The following is a 20,321-nucleotide window of genomic DNA, read 5'->3' as shown; positions in this document are numbered from 1 at the left end:
GTGTGTGTGTGTGTGTGTGTGTGTGTGTGTGTGTGTGTGTGTGTGTGTGTATATATGAGAGTTGTTGCAAAGAGGGCATATATGAGAGTTTTGTTGTAAAAATGACAGGCCTTGGAAACAGATTGGAAATGGAGGTGGGATGGGTTAAGAGAGAGTGAAAAATTGAGGCTGCAAGATTATAAGCCTGGGTGGCTGATTGATGATACCCTTGATAGTAGTAGGGAAGTTAGGAAGATGGGAAGATATGTGGTGCTAGATAATGAGTCATTTTAGAGATGCTAAGTTAGAAGTTTTTATAGGACGTAAAGTTTGATACCTCTAATAGGCAGATGTAGATGTGGAACTGGAGGTCATTAGGTTAGGGCTGGATAAACAGATCTCAGAATCTTCCATATAAAGAACTAACTGTAGTTGTTGAAAAAAAAATCATCAAATGAAGCAGTGCAGAGTAAAAAGAGGACAAAAGACAGAGCCTTGGAGCATACCGACATGACCTGGGTGAAGATCTAGCAAAGGACACCGAGAGGAAGCAACCAGACAGGTAGGAAAAGAATCAGGAGCCTCCCAAAAGTCTAGAAAGAAGAGTGTCCAAAGTTTTAAAGGGGTCAAGGATGAGGTTTAAGAAAAGCCCATTAGATTTGCCAATCAAAAAATCATGAGTAACTTTGGAGAGTTCAATTTCTGTTGAATTATGAAGTTGGAAGCCAGAGTGTAGAGGAATAAAAAGGGGATTAGAAGAAAGGAAGTGGTGGCTGTGATTATAGGAAGCCGTCTAGAAATTTAGCCATGAAAGGTTAAGATAGATGTAGTATGATAGGTAGTGGGAATGGATGGATCAAGTGAGTGTTACTGTTTTTGTTTTTTGAGAATTGAAGAGATGTAGACATGGCAGCAGTGAGGCAGCCAGTGAACCAGGGGAGGTTCAAGAGTGGTGAGAGAATGGGAAGGATAGAGGGGGCAGTTTTCTGGAGAGGATGGAAAGGAAAGGGATCACTTGTACATTCAGAGGAATTTTCCTTGGCAAGAAGGAACACTTCTTCATGTGAGATAGGGAAGAAGGAAATGAGATGAGGAGAGGAAAAGAGGGAGTTCTTGGCAAATGGCCTCAGTTTTTTGAGTGAAATCTAGGGCATGGTGCTCAGCTAAGAGAGTGGGAACTGTGAAAGTGTGAGGAGGTATGAAAAATTTTGGAAAAGCTACTGTAGTGAGTATAATAATGTATCAATTAGAGAGCTTTAAAAGGATTGCATTGCTGCAATGTTGAAATTATTTAACATAAATGTGTAGTGGACCCCAAAACACAGTTTTGTTCTTTCCCTCTGCTTTGTTTAACAGACTATGAGGAGGATGGAAGCTATAAACTGCTGGGATCAGTGATAGTTTAAGGGGACAAGTGACTCAAGTAAAGAGGACAGTATAGAGTTGAACTATGTAATTACTTGGGTTTGTTGTGTGTGATGGAGATTTTTTTTTCAGGTATGAATTACATTAGATGCCTGGTGACCTCCCTTCTAACTATGAAATGCTGGATTTCTTTCTGTTAATTCTAAACAAGTAGAAAGTAGAACATATTCTTAGTCACAATCATTATCAGGTGAATTTAGGAAGATTATACTTGGGGAGGGGTTGTTGGGTGCTTTGGAAACAAATCATCAATAAAAATAATTATCATAGATGTTCAGAATTGGAGTGGACTGCGTCTTAAGATAGTGAGTTTCCCATCCCTTTGGTTGTTAAAGCCTAGGCTGGATGACACTGTATCATGGATGTTGTACAGAGAATTAATGAATTAAAGATTTTGACTGGAAGACTTCTAACTTCCCTTCCACTTTGGAGATTCTATTATTCTATAGTAAATAGGTATTTAGGGCTGACCGTACTGGGGATACAAAGACAAAAGAAAGTGGGTTTGATAGCAAAGAATTTTCATTCTGGAGAGGATGTCATGTATAATGTGTACATAGAATATACAAAATAGTATATACAAGGTAGTTTTGGTAGAAAGAGTATTAGCAGATGGAGGGGAGGTGGGAGATCCAGAAATGCTTCATGAAGTAGAAAGTTGTACTTGATCTGAATCTTGAAGGAAACCAGCATTCCAAGTGATAAAAGTAGAAAGGGAGGGCATTCTCAGACAGAGAGAAAGAGCTGGTGCTCAGTTCTCAGGAAGTACTGGTAGAGATTCAAGGAAAGGGATAATGTGAAATAAGGAAAAGAAAATAGACTGAAGACAGAAAAGTGAAGATCCTTGAATTCCAGGACTGGATGTTTATATTTGATTTGTTAGGCAATATGGATGAGTTGGTACATTAGGATGACTACCTTTTCAACTGATGGAGATATATCATAAAGGATAACATGTGTGTACAGTATTTATGTATCTATATGAATTACCTTCATATTTATGTACCTACTATGTATATATACATATATACATGCTTACATAAATATATAAATATAAATCCGCATTATATATACATACAGCACAGAATATTTTTCTTAAACTTAATACTAAAAAAAAATGTGTAGGTTATATATTAGGTATGTACTAGGGGCTGCTGAATAGATGTTTGTTTTTCAGGCAGTTGACTTCAGGACTTGGGCTCTGGGAGGTTAATTTTTCAGGAAGATGGTTAAACATGAGGACTTTGCTGCTTGAGTTCTTGTTTTCCATTGACCATTGTAGACTGTTATGCATTACCGTCTGTAGACTAGATTGGTCTTTTAAAAGGATTCAGCACATTTTGGAAATTGTCACATGTACCCAAAGAGAAAATGATTAGCCAGAATAAAATAATTTGCCCCCTCCACCTTTTAAACAGTGTCTATTTTTGAACTTCAAAGTTTAAAAAATCATGTGGTAGAACTGATTTTGCCATTTTAAAGTGCGTCATTTTTCACCAAACTCATAAAATGAATGTCTGTACTTATCTTTCCTTTGAGAGGAAGTTTGGGGACCTAGTTTGTCTACACAGAATAGCACAGTTTTCTTAGAATATGTGGGCCATCATTTATCTGATGTTTAGTCAACAGTTTCCCCCTCTTGTTGCCTGTTTTGAAATACATTTAAGCCTATGTAACTGTGGGTTTTGATATTCACTATTTTCCCACTTAATGTTTCTGTTGAAGAGGTTACCCATAAAGAGGGTTAGGGTTGCTCTGGAGACCCCAAAATACTGACGCACTAGATCCTGCCAAATGAATTCGACTCAAGTCTTCTCTCAGTCAAAGAAAAGTAAAATTTATTAAAAGTTCGCTTGTATTAGACACAGAGTAAGTCTGTGCTAGGTCATTCTATGGCGCTCTCACTATTCTATGGTGCTCTCACAAACATGAAGACAGGATGGGGTTTTACATACCGAAGGTTGTGGGAGGAATCTAGGGGTGGTCTAGAGGAGGAGTTTGGGGAGGGTCTTCAGGAAGAGTTAAATCAGGTCAATGAGTGATTAAGGGTGGGAAGTCGCTGGAGGCAACCTAGAGACCACAAACAGTGGTGGGCTAGGCCAGTTCAAGGGTAGATGGACACTTTGGGAAGTCTAGTAACTGAGGGTGGGAAGTCTAATAACAGAGGCTTGGGCTCAGTCACAATGTAAGGCTCATTGCCTCGTGCAAATGCCTCATCAAATGGGATGATTTAATCAAGAGTCCATGGGAGGTTCCCAGAGCCTGTACCTCAAGGATTCAAGGAGAGCTCAAGGGGGCTCCCAGAGCCAATACCTCATCACGGTGACATTTTGAGACTAGTCAGTGGCCCCTGCACTCATGGTTGCCTTCTGGGTGTACTTGAGTGGAAGCTTTATACCTCAGAATTCATTTTCCTTAAGAAAGAAGTATGCCCAGAATATGTTAATCTTCATTTTATACTTTGAGTTTTTTCTTAGTACATTCTTTTTTTTTTAAAGCTTTATTAACTTCTAGTTTACATCATTCATTGCCGCAAGATTTTCAGTTACAAATTTTCTCCCTGTTTTTCCCCTACCCACCAACCCAAAATAGCGATCACACTGGATATCCCCTCCTTCGATCTGCTCTCTCCCATATCTTCCCCCATACTCCCTCCAACTTTCCAGTATGGCATGGTGGATCTTTATGCCCCAGTGCCTGTATGTCTTATTTCCCAGTTACATGTAAAATAATATTAATAATAGTGTATATATACATACATTTTTAAACATTTGCTTTTAAAACTTTGAATTCCAGATTCATTCCCTTCCTCCCTTGTCACCCACCCTTACTGGGAAGATATGCAATTCAATATATGTTGTACATATGTAACTATGCAAAACATTTCCATAGAGGATATATTGTAAAAGACTGACTATATTTCCCTTCCTCCTATTCCACCTCCCACTCATTCTATTCTCTACTTTGATCCTGTCCTTTTCAAAACTTCCCCCTAGCCTGTCTTCCCTTCCATGATCCCCCCTCTTATCCACTTCCCTCCTACTCTCCTGTAGGGTGAGATACCCTATTCATTGTGTATGTCATTCCCTCCCTAAGCCAAATTCAGTGAGAATAAGCTTGACCCATTCCCTTTTGCCTTCCTGTTCTTCCCCTCCATTGTAACCATTTTCCCTTGCCTCTTCTATGTGAGATAGTTTACCCCATTCTGTCTCTCCCCATCTCCTCTTATTATATTCCTCTCTCACCTCTTAATTTCACCTTTTAAGTATCATCCCTTCCTATTAAATTGGTCCTGTGCCCTCTATCTATGTATACCTATACCCTCCTATATAGACATATATATTTATGAATACATATATATATATATATTTATACATACATTTATATTCCCTTCAACTATTCTCATACTGAGAAAAGTTTCATAGGTTACAATTATCATTTTTCCAAGTAAGGATATAAATACTTCAACTTTGATAAGTTCCTTATGTTTTCTTTTCCCTGTTTACCTTCTCATGCTTCTCTTGCTTCTTTTATCTTAATGTCCAATTTTCTATTCAACTCTGGTTTTTTCATCAAGAATGCTTGAAAGTCCTCTATTCCACTGAATGACCATATTTTCCCCTGAAACATGATACTCAGTTTTGCTGGGTAGGTGACTCTTGGTTTTAATCCTAGCTCCTTTGATCTCTGGAATATCATATTCCAAGCCCTTCGATCCCTCAGTGTAGAAGCTGCCAGATCCTGGGTTATCCTGTTTGTGTTTCCACAATATTCAAATTGTTTCTTCCTGGCTGCTTGTGATATTCTCTCCTTGATCTGGGAATTCTGGAACCTGGCTATAATATTCCTAGGAGTTTTCTTTTTGGGATCTTTTTCAGGAAGTGAATGGTTGATTCTTTTAACCTCTATTTTGCCCTCTGGTTCTAAAACATCAGGGCAATTTTCCTTGAGAATTTCTTGAAGGATGATTTCTAGGTTCTTTTTTTGATCATGGCTTTCAGGTAGTCCAATAATTTTTAAATTATCTCTCTTGCATCTATTTTCCAGGTTAGTGGTTTTCCCAATGAGGTATTTTACATTGCCTTCTATTTTTCATTTGTGTGGATCTGTTTAATAGCATCTTGATTTCTCATAAAGTCACTAGCTTCCATTTGCTCCAATCTAATTCTGAAGGAATGATTCTCTTCAGTGAGCTTTTGAGATTCTTTTTCCATATGGCAAATTCGGCTGTTTAAAGCATTTTTCTCCTCATTTTGCCTTTTTGAGCCTCTTTTGCCATTTTGTTATTTTCTTGTCAGGTTGTTGACTCATTTCATAATTTTCTTGCATTGTTCTCATTTCTGTTCTGAATTTTTCCTCCACTTCTCTTGTTTCGTTTTCAAAATCCTTCTTAAGGTCCTCTGTGACCTGTAACCTGCTCATATTTTTCTTGGAAGCTTTTGGTGCAGGAGTTCTGACTTCACTGTCTTCCTCCTGTTCCATGCTTTGATACTTTTTGTCCCCAAAATAGAAGTGTAAAGTTGTATTCCTCTGTTTGCTTTGCTTCCTCTGCCTGCTCATGTTGCCACTCAATTACTTGACTTTTGAGCTTTTTGCCACAGTAGGACTCTGCCACCAGACCGGGGAGCTTCGTTCCAAAAACTGGGGTTTTCTCAGATGCTGAAGGTATTAGTTGGGTACCCTCTCTGAAGCCTCAACATGCTCTGTCAAGCTGGTCACACACCTCAGGACCTCCATCCTAGACTACAATCCAGATCCAAGTAGGTTAAGGCAAGAATGATTACCCCTCAGACTGGTCGCTTGGTCCCCCTACAATCTGCAGGCCAGGAGCTGAAGCAGCCTCTTGGCAGCAGCTGCATGGCTATAGTGCCTCAGCCGCTTCTCTCCCTGGGGGCAAAGGCTGACCTGCACTCCCAAAGTCTCACTTTGTCCTTAGCATATATGTGTTGATAATTCTGGAAACTGCCATAGTTGCTGGTGATCTGAAGTCCCTCCAGCCTGCAGCTGGTCAGTCCTACTCTGAGGCTAAAACCTCTGGCTCCTGCAGCTGGGCTAGGCTGCCAGAGAGCTGAGCTGGCTGCTCCCTGCTGGCCCGCTGGGCTGTCCTCAGTGGGAGGTTAGTTTCTCTGTGTCATTTTGTGGGTTCTGTAGCTCCTAATTTGTTCAGAGTCACCTTATACATGAATTGGAGATGGTGGAAGCCAGGCCTGGGGAAGTCCTGTTTCTACCCCACCATCTTGTCTCCGCCCTACCCTCTGGCATATTCCTTATGCAGCAGAAGACAAGACTTGTTTCTCTCTGACTCATTGTTTTTCCCTTTATGCATTTGGGAAAATGTAATCTAGAATACACAGAATGATGTTATTGATCATGTGTTGTTTGTATGGTAAGCTTTTAATGGTTTGTGATAAGCAATTTGATAGTGAAACAGAGAGTGGAGATTGCTCTTAAGAGAAAATAGAGAGGTCATTCTCCTCCCCACCTCTCTTCCAAGCTTAGAATTAAACTTCCTTTTTTTTTTTTTTCCTTAAAGGATGAGCTGGATCATATGTAAGTATTCATTTTTCATATGCTTTAAATGTAGATCAGCTTTCTTTCCCCCCAGGTCTCTAGTATCAGGGGTGGATCATCCCTAGTACAAGTCAAGAGGTAGGCAGATGAGGGAGTTCTGTTTACTCCCTCATTTTAAATACTGATGTGCCAGCTCTGATCTCTAGCAAATAGCTTTCAAAAGCTATAAGGAAGTCCATGAATTTAAGGGTTTCTTTTTGAAGTAATAAAAGGATACTTAGCAGTGATTTCCTTCTTGTTGAGACAAAAACCTATTTGCTACTTCATAAACAATGGACATGGTTTGAAGGAGAAAGCAAGGAGAAAGGTGTATGCCTTTCTTCAACAACAGAGTAATATAATTTATAGTTAATCTCTTTTTCTTTCTGTCATTTAAGTCAAAATGACCTCTTGATCGAAATCTAATTTTTAATTAGAAAAGACAAACAAATGATGAATTGAGTAAGATTTTTCTGCTAGAAAAATAATATTTTCTAAGTTTGGTTAAGGTTAAAGTGGTTTGTGCATACTGCTTTTAAAAGATAAATTTTCTTTCCAAGTTTGTCAGTACTTCTTCCTTTCCCTTTTTGTTCCATAATTTGTTAAAAAAGAATCTCTGGAATGGTGTCATTTCCTCAGGTATGCTTATCTCTAGTGCTGAGTTTTCATGGTTTTGAGGATCATATGAACTTATGTATTAAAAGCACTTTGCAAAAATCTAAAAAGCTATGTGTCAGTATCAGAAGTAATAATAATTGTAGTCATAATAGTGATGGTAAAATGTTGCTCTAGGAGAGATTGACACATTAATTCTAGAATTGACCATTTTAGAAATGTAGCAAACTTCTGAGTAGAGTAAGAGCTTAGTTTCAATCCCAAAGATTGCAAGGCATTGTGGTATACCAAAAAAAAGTGTTGCATCTGTACTTGGAGTCAGGAAGATGTGAATTCAAATACTGCATCTGACAATTACTGGATTACTAATCACCCACGTGATGTGCAAAGTTACTTACTGTCTCTGTGTCTCTCTGTTTCTTCATTTGTAAAGTGAAAACAGTATCTGTAGTACTTACCACACATGGTTGCTAACCTTAAAGTGCTACACAAAATATTATATAATTATTATTGTCATAATTATTATTTCTTTTATTTCCATTGCTTGTGCCTTCATGGAATATATAATATAATAATAAAAAATAATAAAAGTCCAACAAAAGTCCTCAGAGTCCAACCTATTATCCACCTCATGGGGGGTGAGGACAGGCAATGGCTAATGAAGAGACTGCTAGCCAAGACAATATCTGACAGATATTCATGTTCTCTAAAATTATATTATTTGTGAAGGTCTAGCAGGGATCCTGAAATGTTGACCAGCTGGATTGTGGTGATATGACCGATTGGGTTAATACCCTAGTAACTACTTCTAAGAGTTGAAGACATAGATGGGGAAACTTATACTTCTAGATTCGTCCTTTGACATAGATATTCCATAACTGGGTTTATACCCCAAGGAAGTAATTGTTAAGAAAAAAATTCTAACATACACCAAAATATTTATAGCAGTACTTTTTTTTGTAGCAAAGTATTGGAAGCATCATTGGAGAATGGTTAGACAGTATTGGTACATGAATGTAATTAATACAATGGAATGTTGTTGTGATGTAAGAAGTGAATATTATGACTACCAATACTCATTAAACACTTATTAAATGCCTACTATTTGACATGCAATAGGAAATAATTAATAGAGGAAAGGCACTGGAATTAAGAGGCTTTGGTGAAGTTTCTTGTAGAAGATGAGATTTTAGTTGAGATATAATGGAAGCCAGGCAGGTCAAGGCAGAGGAGAGAGAACTTTCCATGCATGGGGGAATAGTTAGAGAAAATGTGTAGAGGTGAGAGATGAAATGTCATGTTCTTGAAACAGCCAGGAGAACTGTGTTACTGGATCAAAGAATTCATGTTGGGGAGAAAAGTGTAAGAAGATTGTAAAGGTAAGAGAGGGCTAGATTATGAAGGACTTTGTCAAACAGTGCATTTTGTATTTGCTCCTAAGTGCAATAGGAAGCCATTGGTGTTTATTGAACAGGGAGGTGACATGATCAGACATGCATTGAGGAAAATCACTTTGGTAGGTCAGTAGAGGATAGAATGGAGTAGAGAGAGACTTGGGGCAGGCAGACCCACCAACAGAAAGATTTTCATGATGTGAGGGAGAATGAATAAACAGAGCCAACAAAACAAGACAATATATCTGATTAGAACAATATAAATGGGAAGCAGAATTACAGAACAACCCAAGTGAATGTTTCAAAATTCCAAAATACAAGCCTGGCTCTAAGGAGGAGAATTAAAAACACACCCCTTCTCTATTCCTCTGTAGAGGTGGGAGATCTGTGGGTATGGTACATTGCATATATTTTTAGACTTTTTTCCATGTATTGATCACTTTTGCTGATATCCTTCCCTTTCTCTCCATGCCTCCAAGATTATATTTATTTTTGTAATTTCTCTCTGGATGGAATGAGGAGGGAGAAATTTGGGTTATGTTAAAAAATTAAACAAATTATTTTCAAAAAGAAGCTTTTTCATTACTGACATTTGAAATATTTTAACATTAATATTTGTTGTTTTGATATTGAAGTACATATAAATGCATTATTTTATACAATAAGATAAAATGGACATAAAATGAGGATTCTGGGGCTCACTGTCCCAGACTCCAGTAGTTTGATTCATTTGTAAATGCCTAGTTAGTGATCGCCTTAGCTTTCTATGGGGTAACCCTGATTATTTGGAGTTTATAATACAATTGCTCACTAGCTCCCTTTTGATTTGTTCTGTCTCCCAATATCATTTAACCTGTTGTAAGGGTTATGGGATTTAAAGATCTTCCATGCCCCGTTGGACTTGCTGACGTAGCAGGAAGGGGCGGAGCAAGAGGAAGCGGAAGCCAAGCTAGCATTCCTTCGGTGGCTGGCGGTGGTGGTGACGGCGGCAGCAGCAGAGGCAGTGGCAGCGCGAAGCCCTTTTTGAGTTAGAACTGCTAAGGACTTTCTGCTAAGGACTCCTGCTGAGGACTGCCAGGGGCCGGAGCTGCTGGGAGTGCGCTTCCAGGACGCTGGGTGGTTGCTGTGCGTGGGGAGAGGAGGACCTTTGCCTGAGGTAGCCTGTTCTGTTTTAAAGGCTTGAAAATGTGGGTGCTTTCTACTTTATCTACTTGTGCCAATGTCATAACTACTCTGATGGCTTTCACTTTCTGGTTTTGGGACTCAGTCTTTTGGTATCTTAATAAATTTTCTAGTTTATTTCCTCATATGGCAAACATGACGTATTTTCTAATGGATAATTATATCAGCATATTTGTAATCTCTATAGGCATTGTGAATATGGCATTGCTGATACACCTGTGAACATATTCTTTAATATCAATTAGCTTTATAAAGGGAAAGATATAACAAAAACCAAGGTATAACAATATTCCCCGGAACCCAGGTTTCACTCTCTCTTGTTCTATACACACTTGGTCCTTGGGGAGAGTAGACTCAAGCTTAAAGGTTTTGCCATAAAATCCCACTCTTCACTACACCTCTCCTGAAAAACAGCTACTTAATGACAGTGTATGTATTTTTTTCCCCCTTTGTGGAGTCTTGTCAAATTCACTTTTGAAGGTGAAACAGCCAATGGAGAAGTCACTTCTTTGCAGTATCTTGACTTCTGGGATGATTCATCATTGTATTGGGTGATGCAGGGCGATACTTATGTGTGTTTCCTTACTACACTTAGCTGTTATTGCTACTGGCTCCAGTTGTTGAGGGGACCTTTGATAGCTTTTCAATCTCACAAGGTCACTGGATCTTAACCTGACCTATTCCATTTCTGATTCAGTCACCTTAGATCAGGAAAAAATGACCACGAACCTTTTATATATGTGTATGTGTATACACGCACCTAATTTTGACTCAGGAGCCAGTCGAAAAGGTCTTTCATCATTGTTCAATGGGTGAATAGGAAACAGGCCACCTACCTATGTACTTTGAACTGTACTTGTGAATTTCTGGAAATTCTGGAACTGGCTCAACAAGTCTTCCTGTGAACTGGCAGCAGGAAGCATGTATTCTGCATACCTTAAAGACTTGGTCTTCACTGACCAGTCCCTTTCATTTCATATGAAAATAAAAGTGATCCTTTTTTTCAAAACTTCTGGCCCCTTCTAGTTCTACAAATCTGATCATCTGACGTGGCCTAATTGATGATATTTTGGGTCTATCATTTGTATACTGGGGTACTATACTGACTGAGCTTATCCTAGTCTGTAGCAGATTTTGGAAGCTTACAATTTAATGAAATATATAGCCAAATGTAAAATGTAATATTAAATTACTTAAACTATTATTGTATGTTAATACTGAGAATGAAGTTTGGATTGTGCCACTGAAGTATTCAGGATAACATTTTAACCTCTTACATTAACTAGAAAAGGTATAAATCCTTTTTGCAACTTACTCTTTAGGGAGGATGTTGTGGTCTGAGATATTTTTTTTTAGCAAAATTCCCAGAATTTACTTTTGATTCTATCATTTTAACATCATTCCAAGTAGAGTTCCATCTATGCTTAGAGTTTAACCTTGAACTAACCTCAAGGCTTCCAATCTCTGGGATGTAGGAAGTGGATGGCATAGCATTACATGTGCTTGGAACTCTGCCAAATAAAGCCATATGTGCCTTCCAGTATTGGATAAATGCCTTAGTCTCAAATATTGAGTTTTTGAAAGAGTTGAGATCCCCAGACTTCGTCTTAGCAAATATTTCCATTCATTTCCTAGGAAGTGTGCTTCATAAATTTTTTATTAGAGTTCATTTTTCAACAGCAAGAGATTTTTTCCCCCCCTGAGATTTGTAAATGATACCAGGTTGCTGGCAAAAATTCAAACATGAAATATGTGTTTTTCATCTTTTTTGTTCTTTAAAACTAGAGTTAATGTAGCTTAGTGTTGGGAAAAATCTTAGATGTCATCTAATCTAACCACTCAATATTTTTACAAATGAAGAAGGAAGCTCAGAGAGATTAGGTGACTTTGCTAATACTGGTGTCCAAGCTAGTATTGATTGACTTTTTATTGTAATGAGAAAAAAATTTTGATTTTTGGGAAAAGATAAATCTTTGTAGAATCTAGGAACTTTAGTGAAACTTTTCAGGATTTTTACTATTTGGGTTATGATTCTATGTATTGAAATTGGTTCTGACCTCCCACCTAACTGGAGTGAGGGTGCCATTGTTCCTTTTATCCCTATCAGCCATTGTCCATGAGATTAATCATTTTCTGCTAATTGTTAGGTATGGTAGATCCTACGTTGGTTACAATGTTGAATCTAAGTGCTTTAAGGTATTACTCTTTCTTCTGCTGCAATTTGGTGCTGAAGGGGACAAAATAAGAGTTTTATATAAAGAAAAAATTAAATCAACTTGTAAAAGATGTAAAGTATTGCCTCTTCCAGATGTGAAGAGTGGTGCTTGGAAAGAATAAGGAAAGATCTATAGTTTAATAAAAAATGAAAAACAAGGGGTGGCTAGGTGGCGCAGTGAATAGAGCACTGGCCCTGGAGTCTGGAGGACCTGAGTTCAAATGTGGCCTCAGACACTTAACATTAGCCCTGTGACATTGGGCAAGTCACTTAACCCCAATTGCCCTGCCTTCCTCTTCTTCTCCGCCCCCCCCCCCAAAAAAAAAGTAAAAAAGTAAAAAAAAAAAAAAACCAAACCACTAAAATCTGTCTGTAAAGAAACACTTTTCAGATAAGCTATGACTAGTTTAGCTGTGAAAGTAATGGAAAATGATCTTGGGCATAAAGACTTGACTCACCTTACAAAGGATTATATGTTTTATATGTGTATATATTTTGTTTATGTGAATGGTGAAGTGGTTTAGAAGGGCAGAAATAAAATATTTTTATTAAAAATCGATACCGTTAAGTTTAGAGAAACACAGTTGCTTTCGGTGTCAACTATTAATAGGGAACCTCTTTCAAGGCTGCAAAATGACGAGCTTCAGCACATTGTGTTTCCTAAGCTCATTTGCATATAACAGTCCTAAGACTTCTGAGGTTGAAAAATTAGATGAAATATAAGTGATGATTGAGATGATTCCAAAGGGGCCTATGGATTTCATGTGTGAAGGAAGTGGCAGTCAGAGCAGGTAGGTGGCAGAAGACTTCAGACAAGTTACCTATTGGTCTTTGGGTACTTAAGAGAGTTTGGTAGATATGAACTCTTAGAAATGTATTTGCTCCTTGCTGCTGTGTTGGGTTTGTGGTGGAAAAATAGAAGGTCAAAACAAACTTTTCAGCTGTTTTGATCTGTTTGATTTAAACTGATTGAACAATAGAGAATCTTGACGAGTAAATAGCTAGCTAGGCTAGAGAGCCAGCCCAATGAGCCTTGCACTTATCTGACTTAAAGGTATTGATAACCAAATTAATAATGCAATACTTCCTCAATAACACTTCTGGTTTGATAGTAGAAGAGAAGATTTACCCAGCTGGAAAGAAGTAAGGAACCAAAGGACAGTGATTACTAGAAGAGTTACTTTCTATGGTAGACAAATGACATCAAGACTTACACTTCAGAGTTGAGTTACCACAAGCCTATGAACTTTCCTCTCTCAAGTACACATACGTACACATGTGTCCACTCTTTCCCACAGATACTGAGTGCATTGATGGAAGCGTGTGACCCGTGTTTATGCATGGATTGCTATATACTTAAAATTCTTGCATTTTACTTTAGTATATCAGTAGATATGATGTTAGTATTTATTATACTGGATGAAGTAAGTGTTTATGTTTATGATCTAAATCTTTGGAAGTGTTTGAGTTTGAGTAAGTGGAAGCACACTGATAGAAGTGGTTAATAGGTGGATTTGCTATCCTCTCTCTTTTCTAGTTAACCCTGGGACCTTTGAGAGAACATGAGTGTACTTGTGTGGTTTCTCTGGAAACCTAGACCTACCATGATGAAGGCAACTGTTGGAGTGAGTGAAACGGCTCAAGCAATGGGTAGATGTCCACACTCTCTATATGAGAGTTGTGAGGTACACCTTGAAAATTGAGACACCCCACACATGGCCTTCATTTCGGAGTTCCACAACAGAGACAAATCACATTAGTGTTAGACATGTTTAAACACAGATAGTACCAGTGCTGAGAGTAGATCCATGGGGATGTTTCTCCTTCGCCAACCACTTTTTTGATTTTACAGTTTTAGCTTATGTATAGATTATTCAGACTTTGGTCTCTTTCTTTCCATGCCTATTTTCTGAACATTTTTTCTTCTCACTGTTTCCATCAAGGGGAAGATAAGAAAGAGGTGAGCCAATTTGTTTTTTCCCCGATGCCTCCTAAGGGACTTTTGATGACTTTTTCCTCAATACTCATCCTCATTGACCTGTTTGCAACATTTAACACAGTTGAACTCTCCCTTTGAAACCTTCCATTTTTTAATATGCTATGCTGTCCTGGGTCTTCTTTTATATGTTATCCCATTCCTTCTGTGTCCTTTTGCTAATAAATTCTTTTCTTCCTTCTACTACATTTTAAATACATGAATGATAGTATTATATAGTGGAAAGGGTATTGTACTTAGAGTCAGAAAATAACTGACTCCACAGGTATGAATATTAATTCTAAAACTTGTTATAGCTTTGGGCAAGTCACTTAATCTCTTTAGGTTTCAATTTCCTCTTTTGTAAAAAATGAGTGTAATGCAACCTATTCTACCTACCTTGCAGGGTTGATGTAAGAATCAAATGATATAATTTATGTAAAACACTTTGAAAACCTTAGAATACTGCCTAACTGTCAGCTGTTGTTGAAAAATAGAACATTAACCACCCCCATCTTCCACAAAGTTTGATTGGCACTGAAAAAAAAAATATTGGTGGGACAGCCAAATTAAATCAGCTGGAGGCATCAAAATTTTGAGAGTATAGAGGGATCATTTCTCAAGTTATAAGAAAGAGGGAATATAACAAAGAATTGGTAAAATATTGGGTTTTATTTTTGTTAAAAGGGAGAGGGTGGCTGAGGCAATATCAACTCTAGACCTGTTTATTTTCCTGACTCGAAAAAACTTTTATGAAACTAATGTTCGCAAGCCTTTCTTCCTAACTTTCCCTCTGCATTCCCTTAGATGCCCAGAGCCTCAGAGCTTTGGTTAGAGTACATACAGGAAGGCTTCTAGGGCAGAATAGTATTGTACTTAAGGTTGGAGAGACATAGGCTAGAAGCAAGAATAGTGTCACTGTTCGTTGCCATAGGGCTAGCGGCTGAGGTGGCAACCTGCTCTGTGATGCACTCAGAAGTGTCAGAGGTCCCTGCCAAAGACAAGTTGGCTGAGCCTCATAGGTCTCAATAAACACTAGTTCCGTGTTCCATGACTCAAATAAAAAGTAAAATCAAAATTGTGCCACTGATCAAGTGCTGTGTAAACCCATGCAGTTCCTTACATGCTACTGGTTTTGCTTTCCAAATACCAGGGGCCAGCTTGTGGTCAGCTCTGAACATTTTTGGATGATTTCATCTCCTTTTTACTCTTTTATCAAGAACTCCCGTATCTCCAAAGTTTCTTCCTCTGCTACCAGTTGTCAGTTCCACAAGATACATAAGTTAATCATCCTATGGAAATTATTGTTTCCTTGCTTTTGCCCCCCTTACAGGGGGCACAGTCATGGGGAATTAAGCAAACTTAAATTATTTCCTAGAACTCCTGGTTACAGATTGTTCATGTATCCGGGAGACAGCTAGAATTTAGGAGAGGGTGCTCAGCCTCTTGGTAGAAGTTTTATTAACCCTAACCCTAATCCTAACTCTAACCCCAAAAATGAGAGACACAAGACTTAGATATGTTCAATAAATTGCCCCTGGTCAAGCAGCTCTGAGTTTTGGAGCTGTGTGTCAAACCCTGCTATCCTGATTCCAAGTTCAGTGACCTTTCCTTAAACAAACCAACCAAAAAGTCAAGTTTAGCAATCTGGAAAAGTTGACACAATTCTTGGAATTGGCAGTAACCAGTAAGTTTCAGGGGGAAAAAAATGGAAATTTGAAAAATCAGGGGTTCTACATCCCAGGGCAAAAGTAAATCTCTCTTTTTTTCTTTCTTGATTTTTAAATTAAAGTAATACTAAGTTTGTTATTGTTCAGTCATTTCAATCATGTCTGACTTCATGATTTCATTTGAGTTTTCTTGGTAAAGATACTGGGATGGTTTGCCATTTCCTTCTGCAACTCATTTTTACATATGAAGAATTGAGGCAAACAGGGTTGAGTGTCTTGCTGAAGGTCACATGGCTTGTAAGTGTCTGAAGCCAGATTTCAATTCAGGAAGATGAGTTCCTGACATTGAGCCTGGCACGCTAGCTACTGTGCCATCTAGCTCCTGTGATAGTAAGAAAGGGAGAAAAATAATGAAGACCCAGGTTTTCAAAAATTAAATTAATTAGTCATATCTGAAAGACACTTGCTTATTAGCAGTTTTTTAAAAAATACTCAACTTATTAACCAAACTTTCTAGATGATGACTCTTTCAAATACAATTGATTTTTAAAAATCTAACACAAGAAGTTGATTTTCATCCACGAGACTGTTTTAAAATGCCTCATTTTAAAAGATACCAACAATTAAAATTCAGAAGCTTGGGTATGCAGGCAATTGTGATGTGATTTTATATAGAGAAGAAATTCCTTTGGCTTTTCTAATTCAGGGCTGCTACTTCTTGGATTGCTGCTGATACAAAAGGAAAGCTGAATATAGGCACATTCTTGGTGTCTGATATTAATTTAGCAGCCAGAAATATTTTTACTCTGATTACTACTGGGGGTAGGGGGAAGTGAGAATCAACAGACTGGACTTCCTCTTTCTTTCCTTCTTTTTTCTGTCCCTTCCACCCTACTCATGGGATTTTTTTTTTAATTGCTGGGATGCTGAGGAATTGTGATCATTGAAGTACAGGACAATCATAGCAGTGTTTACATTTAGTTTGTCTCTTAAATAATTGTTTTTTTTTTTTTTTACAGCAGTTACCTTTAACATTGAAACAGCACATTTATATAAAATTCTTGTCTCCCTGGGTTTTCTGAGAGAGTACAGATGGGTCTTATATAGACTACGGAATCAGTCAGGAATTTTTGTTGAGATGAAGATTGATTGGTAAAATAATGCAATCTTTTATCTCAAATACATTCCTTTCCTTGGAGTAAGTATGTATGGGTGCATGTGGTTTTTCTAAATCATATTTCTCTATTTTCAAAAATTTATCATAAGCCCGAGTCTTCAAAGTCTTTTATTCTTGCTTCTGCTTCGACAATTTACATTTCTCAGCTATGTACCTTTGTAAAACCTGGCCATCTGCTCAGGCATAAAAACCTCATAAACAGATTGAGAAAAACAAAAAAATAACAGTAAAAATTATAATTAGTAAGGGTAAATAGAGAGGGAAGAAATGGAAGCAATGTTAGATTTTATATTCTTGGACTCAAAAGATCACTGCAGACAGCAATTGCAGCCATAAAATTAAAAGACACTTGCCCCTTAGAAGGAGAGCTCTGGCATATCTGGATAGCATTCTAGAAAGCAGAGACATCACCCAGCTGAGTTCTGTATAATGAAAGCTATGGTTTTTCCAGTACCAATGTGTGGTTTTGAGAGTTGAACTGTAAGGGAAACTGAGCCCCACAGGATCAACGCTTTTGAATTGTGATGCTAAAGCAGACTTTTAAGAGTCCCTTGGATAGCAAGGAGATTATCATTCAATACTTAAATAAATGAATTCAGACTGTTCACCATAAAGTCAAATACTGAAGCTGAAGTTTAGATACTTTGACCATATAATGAGAAAACAGGACTCACTGAAATGGTGGAAGATAGCAGGGCTAGGTGTGCTATGGTCCATGAGCCACAGAGAGTTCAACATCACTGAATAACTGGACAACAAGCAACAGAAAAAAGCCTTGGAATAAAGCATTCACATGTAAATGGAGAAAAATAGGTTAATCCTAAAAATTCTATGAGTCAAATAATGAACCAAAAAAATAATAGATAAAATTATCAAAGAAAAAAATGAGACAGTATACCAAAAATGTGTATCTCTGGGGCGGCTAGGTGGAGGAGTGAATAGAGCACCAGCCCTGGAGTCTGGAGGACCTGAGTTCAAATCTGGCCTCACATACTTAACACATACACACACAAAAACACACAAAAACTAGCCTTGTGACCCAATTGCCCTCCAAAAAAAAAAAAGCAGAAATGTGTATCTCTAAACACACTTATCAACAGAAGAGAGAAAAAACAGATTAGTGAATATAATATGCAACTAAAAAAACTCAAGAACAATATATAATAAAACCTAAACAAACAAAGAAATAGAAATTCTTGAAGTCAAAAAAGACATAAATAAAGTTGAAAGCAAAAGAAAAAAAACATTGAATGATGAAGTAGCAGCTGGGATGCAAGTGGGGAAACTAATAAAAATGCAATTACTTTTTCACATGGACTAGTGAGAAATCTGGCTTTGTTATTGTTTGAATAATCTTTGGGAAAATTGACTTTGAAGGGAAGTTGGAGGCATAGCTATCACTCTAATAGCTACGTTAATGTAAATGTTTACTTTTTTTTTACTTGATAGAAAAAAAAAGTTATTTGATTAATTTTATTCATTCTTCCTCCCCTGGTACCAAATCCTGGTGGCGAGTCAGCTCTTGGATCTAAGATAGAGGAAGGAATCTCCTATTTTTCATATTTTTGCCTGAGACTTTGATCTGTAGCTCAGCACGTCATGATAAGAAAATATGGATAGCATTTTTTACCTGGCATGCTAGACAGCTGCTAGAAAGTAAGCTGCTAGAAATCTACAACAAATGAGTAGAAAATAATTAATAGCTAGTATTTATGTATCATTTTAAGATTTGCAAAGTGTTTTACATATATTAAATTATTCGATCCTCTCACCAACCCTGAGAAGTGGTGTTATCTCCATTTTACAAACGTGGCCATTGAGGCTGAGAGACTTTTAGGGCCTTGCCCGGGGTCACATAGATAGTAAGTGTATAAGACAGGATTTGAATTCAATTCTGATGGTTCAGTGCTCTGGTCACTACACCACAATAAACTCTACATTAATAATAATTGTATCCTGCTACAATTTTAGGAGATTACTTTATATTGTGCCTTAGGAAAAATACAAAGTGTGAAACTTAAGAATTTTAAATATTTTACTTATAATGATACTTTCTTGGAATTTAGCTAAATTGTTAGGGTTACTGTCATTCTCATGGCAAATAGCCCAAGAATCTTTTGAAAGTGATCAGGACCGTTTTTTACATGCCATCATAAGGTTTCAATGCCTTTTTTTTGGAGGGGGGAGTAATATTTCCCCCATTAGAACTGCCTGATTTCTGTAGTCACTGCCTGAAGGGATCTGTGGTTGTTTTCAGCCAGTTCTGGTTTTCTTTGCAACCTCTATATCCGGCATCCATGAAGAAGCAGGGTATTATTTTCAAGGCTGGGTGGGGGAGACCTGAATTTCCTTCAGGAAATGGGTCAGAGATGAGTCCAGTTATAAACTGTTTTCTATATATACCTATACCCAGTATAGTACTACTTCATTTTAATGTTAGTCTAGGCTTCTAAATGAAAATTGAAAACTATGGGAAAAGGATTTTCTTAATTTTTCTTCAGCATTTTTTAGTTTTTAAGAAAGCTGCCCTGGAATATTGCAACAAAATATTATGCTTCAGCATGTATCTTTATTCTGATCTGATAAAAAGCTTGGGTTCAAAGGCACATTCCATGAAGGAAGAGCTTGGTAAGTTTTCTATTATTGCATTTTGCTGTTTTTCTTTTTTTTAGTTCCTATGTTCTCTTAAACTGCATTTTAATGGAAAGCAAACAGTATCAAAATATTACATATTTTAAAAAGTAAACCAAAGTGTTTCATTCTGAGGCAAGTCAGAGACTCACTGAATCTTAGTCCCCTCATCTGTAAAATGAAGTTATTAGAGTAAATGAGTAGGTGGCCTCTGAGGGCAGAACCATTTCAGTTCTTCATGTATGATGCTGTTATTCTGGTTTTCTTTTGGTTTTGTGTGAGAGTCAGAACGCATCAGTACGGTTGATTGCATGTGTTTGGTCGTGGATCACAGAAACAGATAAACTTTTAGGAGTGGTTTTGTAAATGTAGTGGTATGTGAGTATTAGTGTCATAGGTATGGTAGACATTTAACAGCTTTTCCATGAGGATTTGGCAGTTTTGCTTAATGAACCATCATATCATTTCTGAGAACTAAGCAAATACAATTGAAGTTAGAAAGGATCAT

General features: G+C 37.5%; 2 protein-coding genes across 5 annotated transcripts in view; one reads left to right on the top strand and one right to left on the bottom strand.

Moving 5' to 3' along the window:
• DCP2 (decapping mRNA 2) overlaps positions 1-20,321 on the bottom strand; it is a 407,293-nt gene that overhangs the window by 99,462 nt on the left and 287,510 nt on the right. The window lies entirely within an intron of this gene.
• The window catches only part of MCC (MCC regulator of WNT signaling pathway), a 289,950-nt gene that overhangs the window by 46,745 nt on the left and 222,884 nt on the right, over positions 1-20,321 (top strand). Inside the window, exon 1 of one of the 4 annotated variants that reach the window (XM_069087183.1) lies at positions 12,915-19,810. The exons of the other annotated variants lie outside the window; for them this stretch is intronic. The gene's annotated coding sequence lies outside the window, so the exon portion shown is untranslated. Of the gene's footprint in view, positions 1-12,914; positions 19,811-20,321 lie in introns of those variants that run through there. 4 annotated transcript variants of the gene reach the window in all.

This window comes from Petaurus breviceps, unplaced genomic scaffold, assembly GCF_028583685.1.
Source record: "Petaurus breviceps papuanus isolate PSGF00001 unplaced genomic scaffold, PetGlider_PUasm1.0 118, whole genome shotgun sequence".
NCBI classification, from domain to species: Eukaryota; Metazoa; Chordata; class Mammalia; order Diprotodontia; family Petauridae; genus Petaurus; species Petaurus breviceps.
This window is presented reverse-complemented; position numbering and strand designations above follow the sequence as displayed.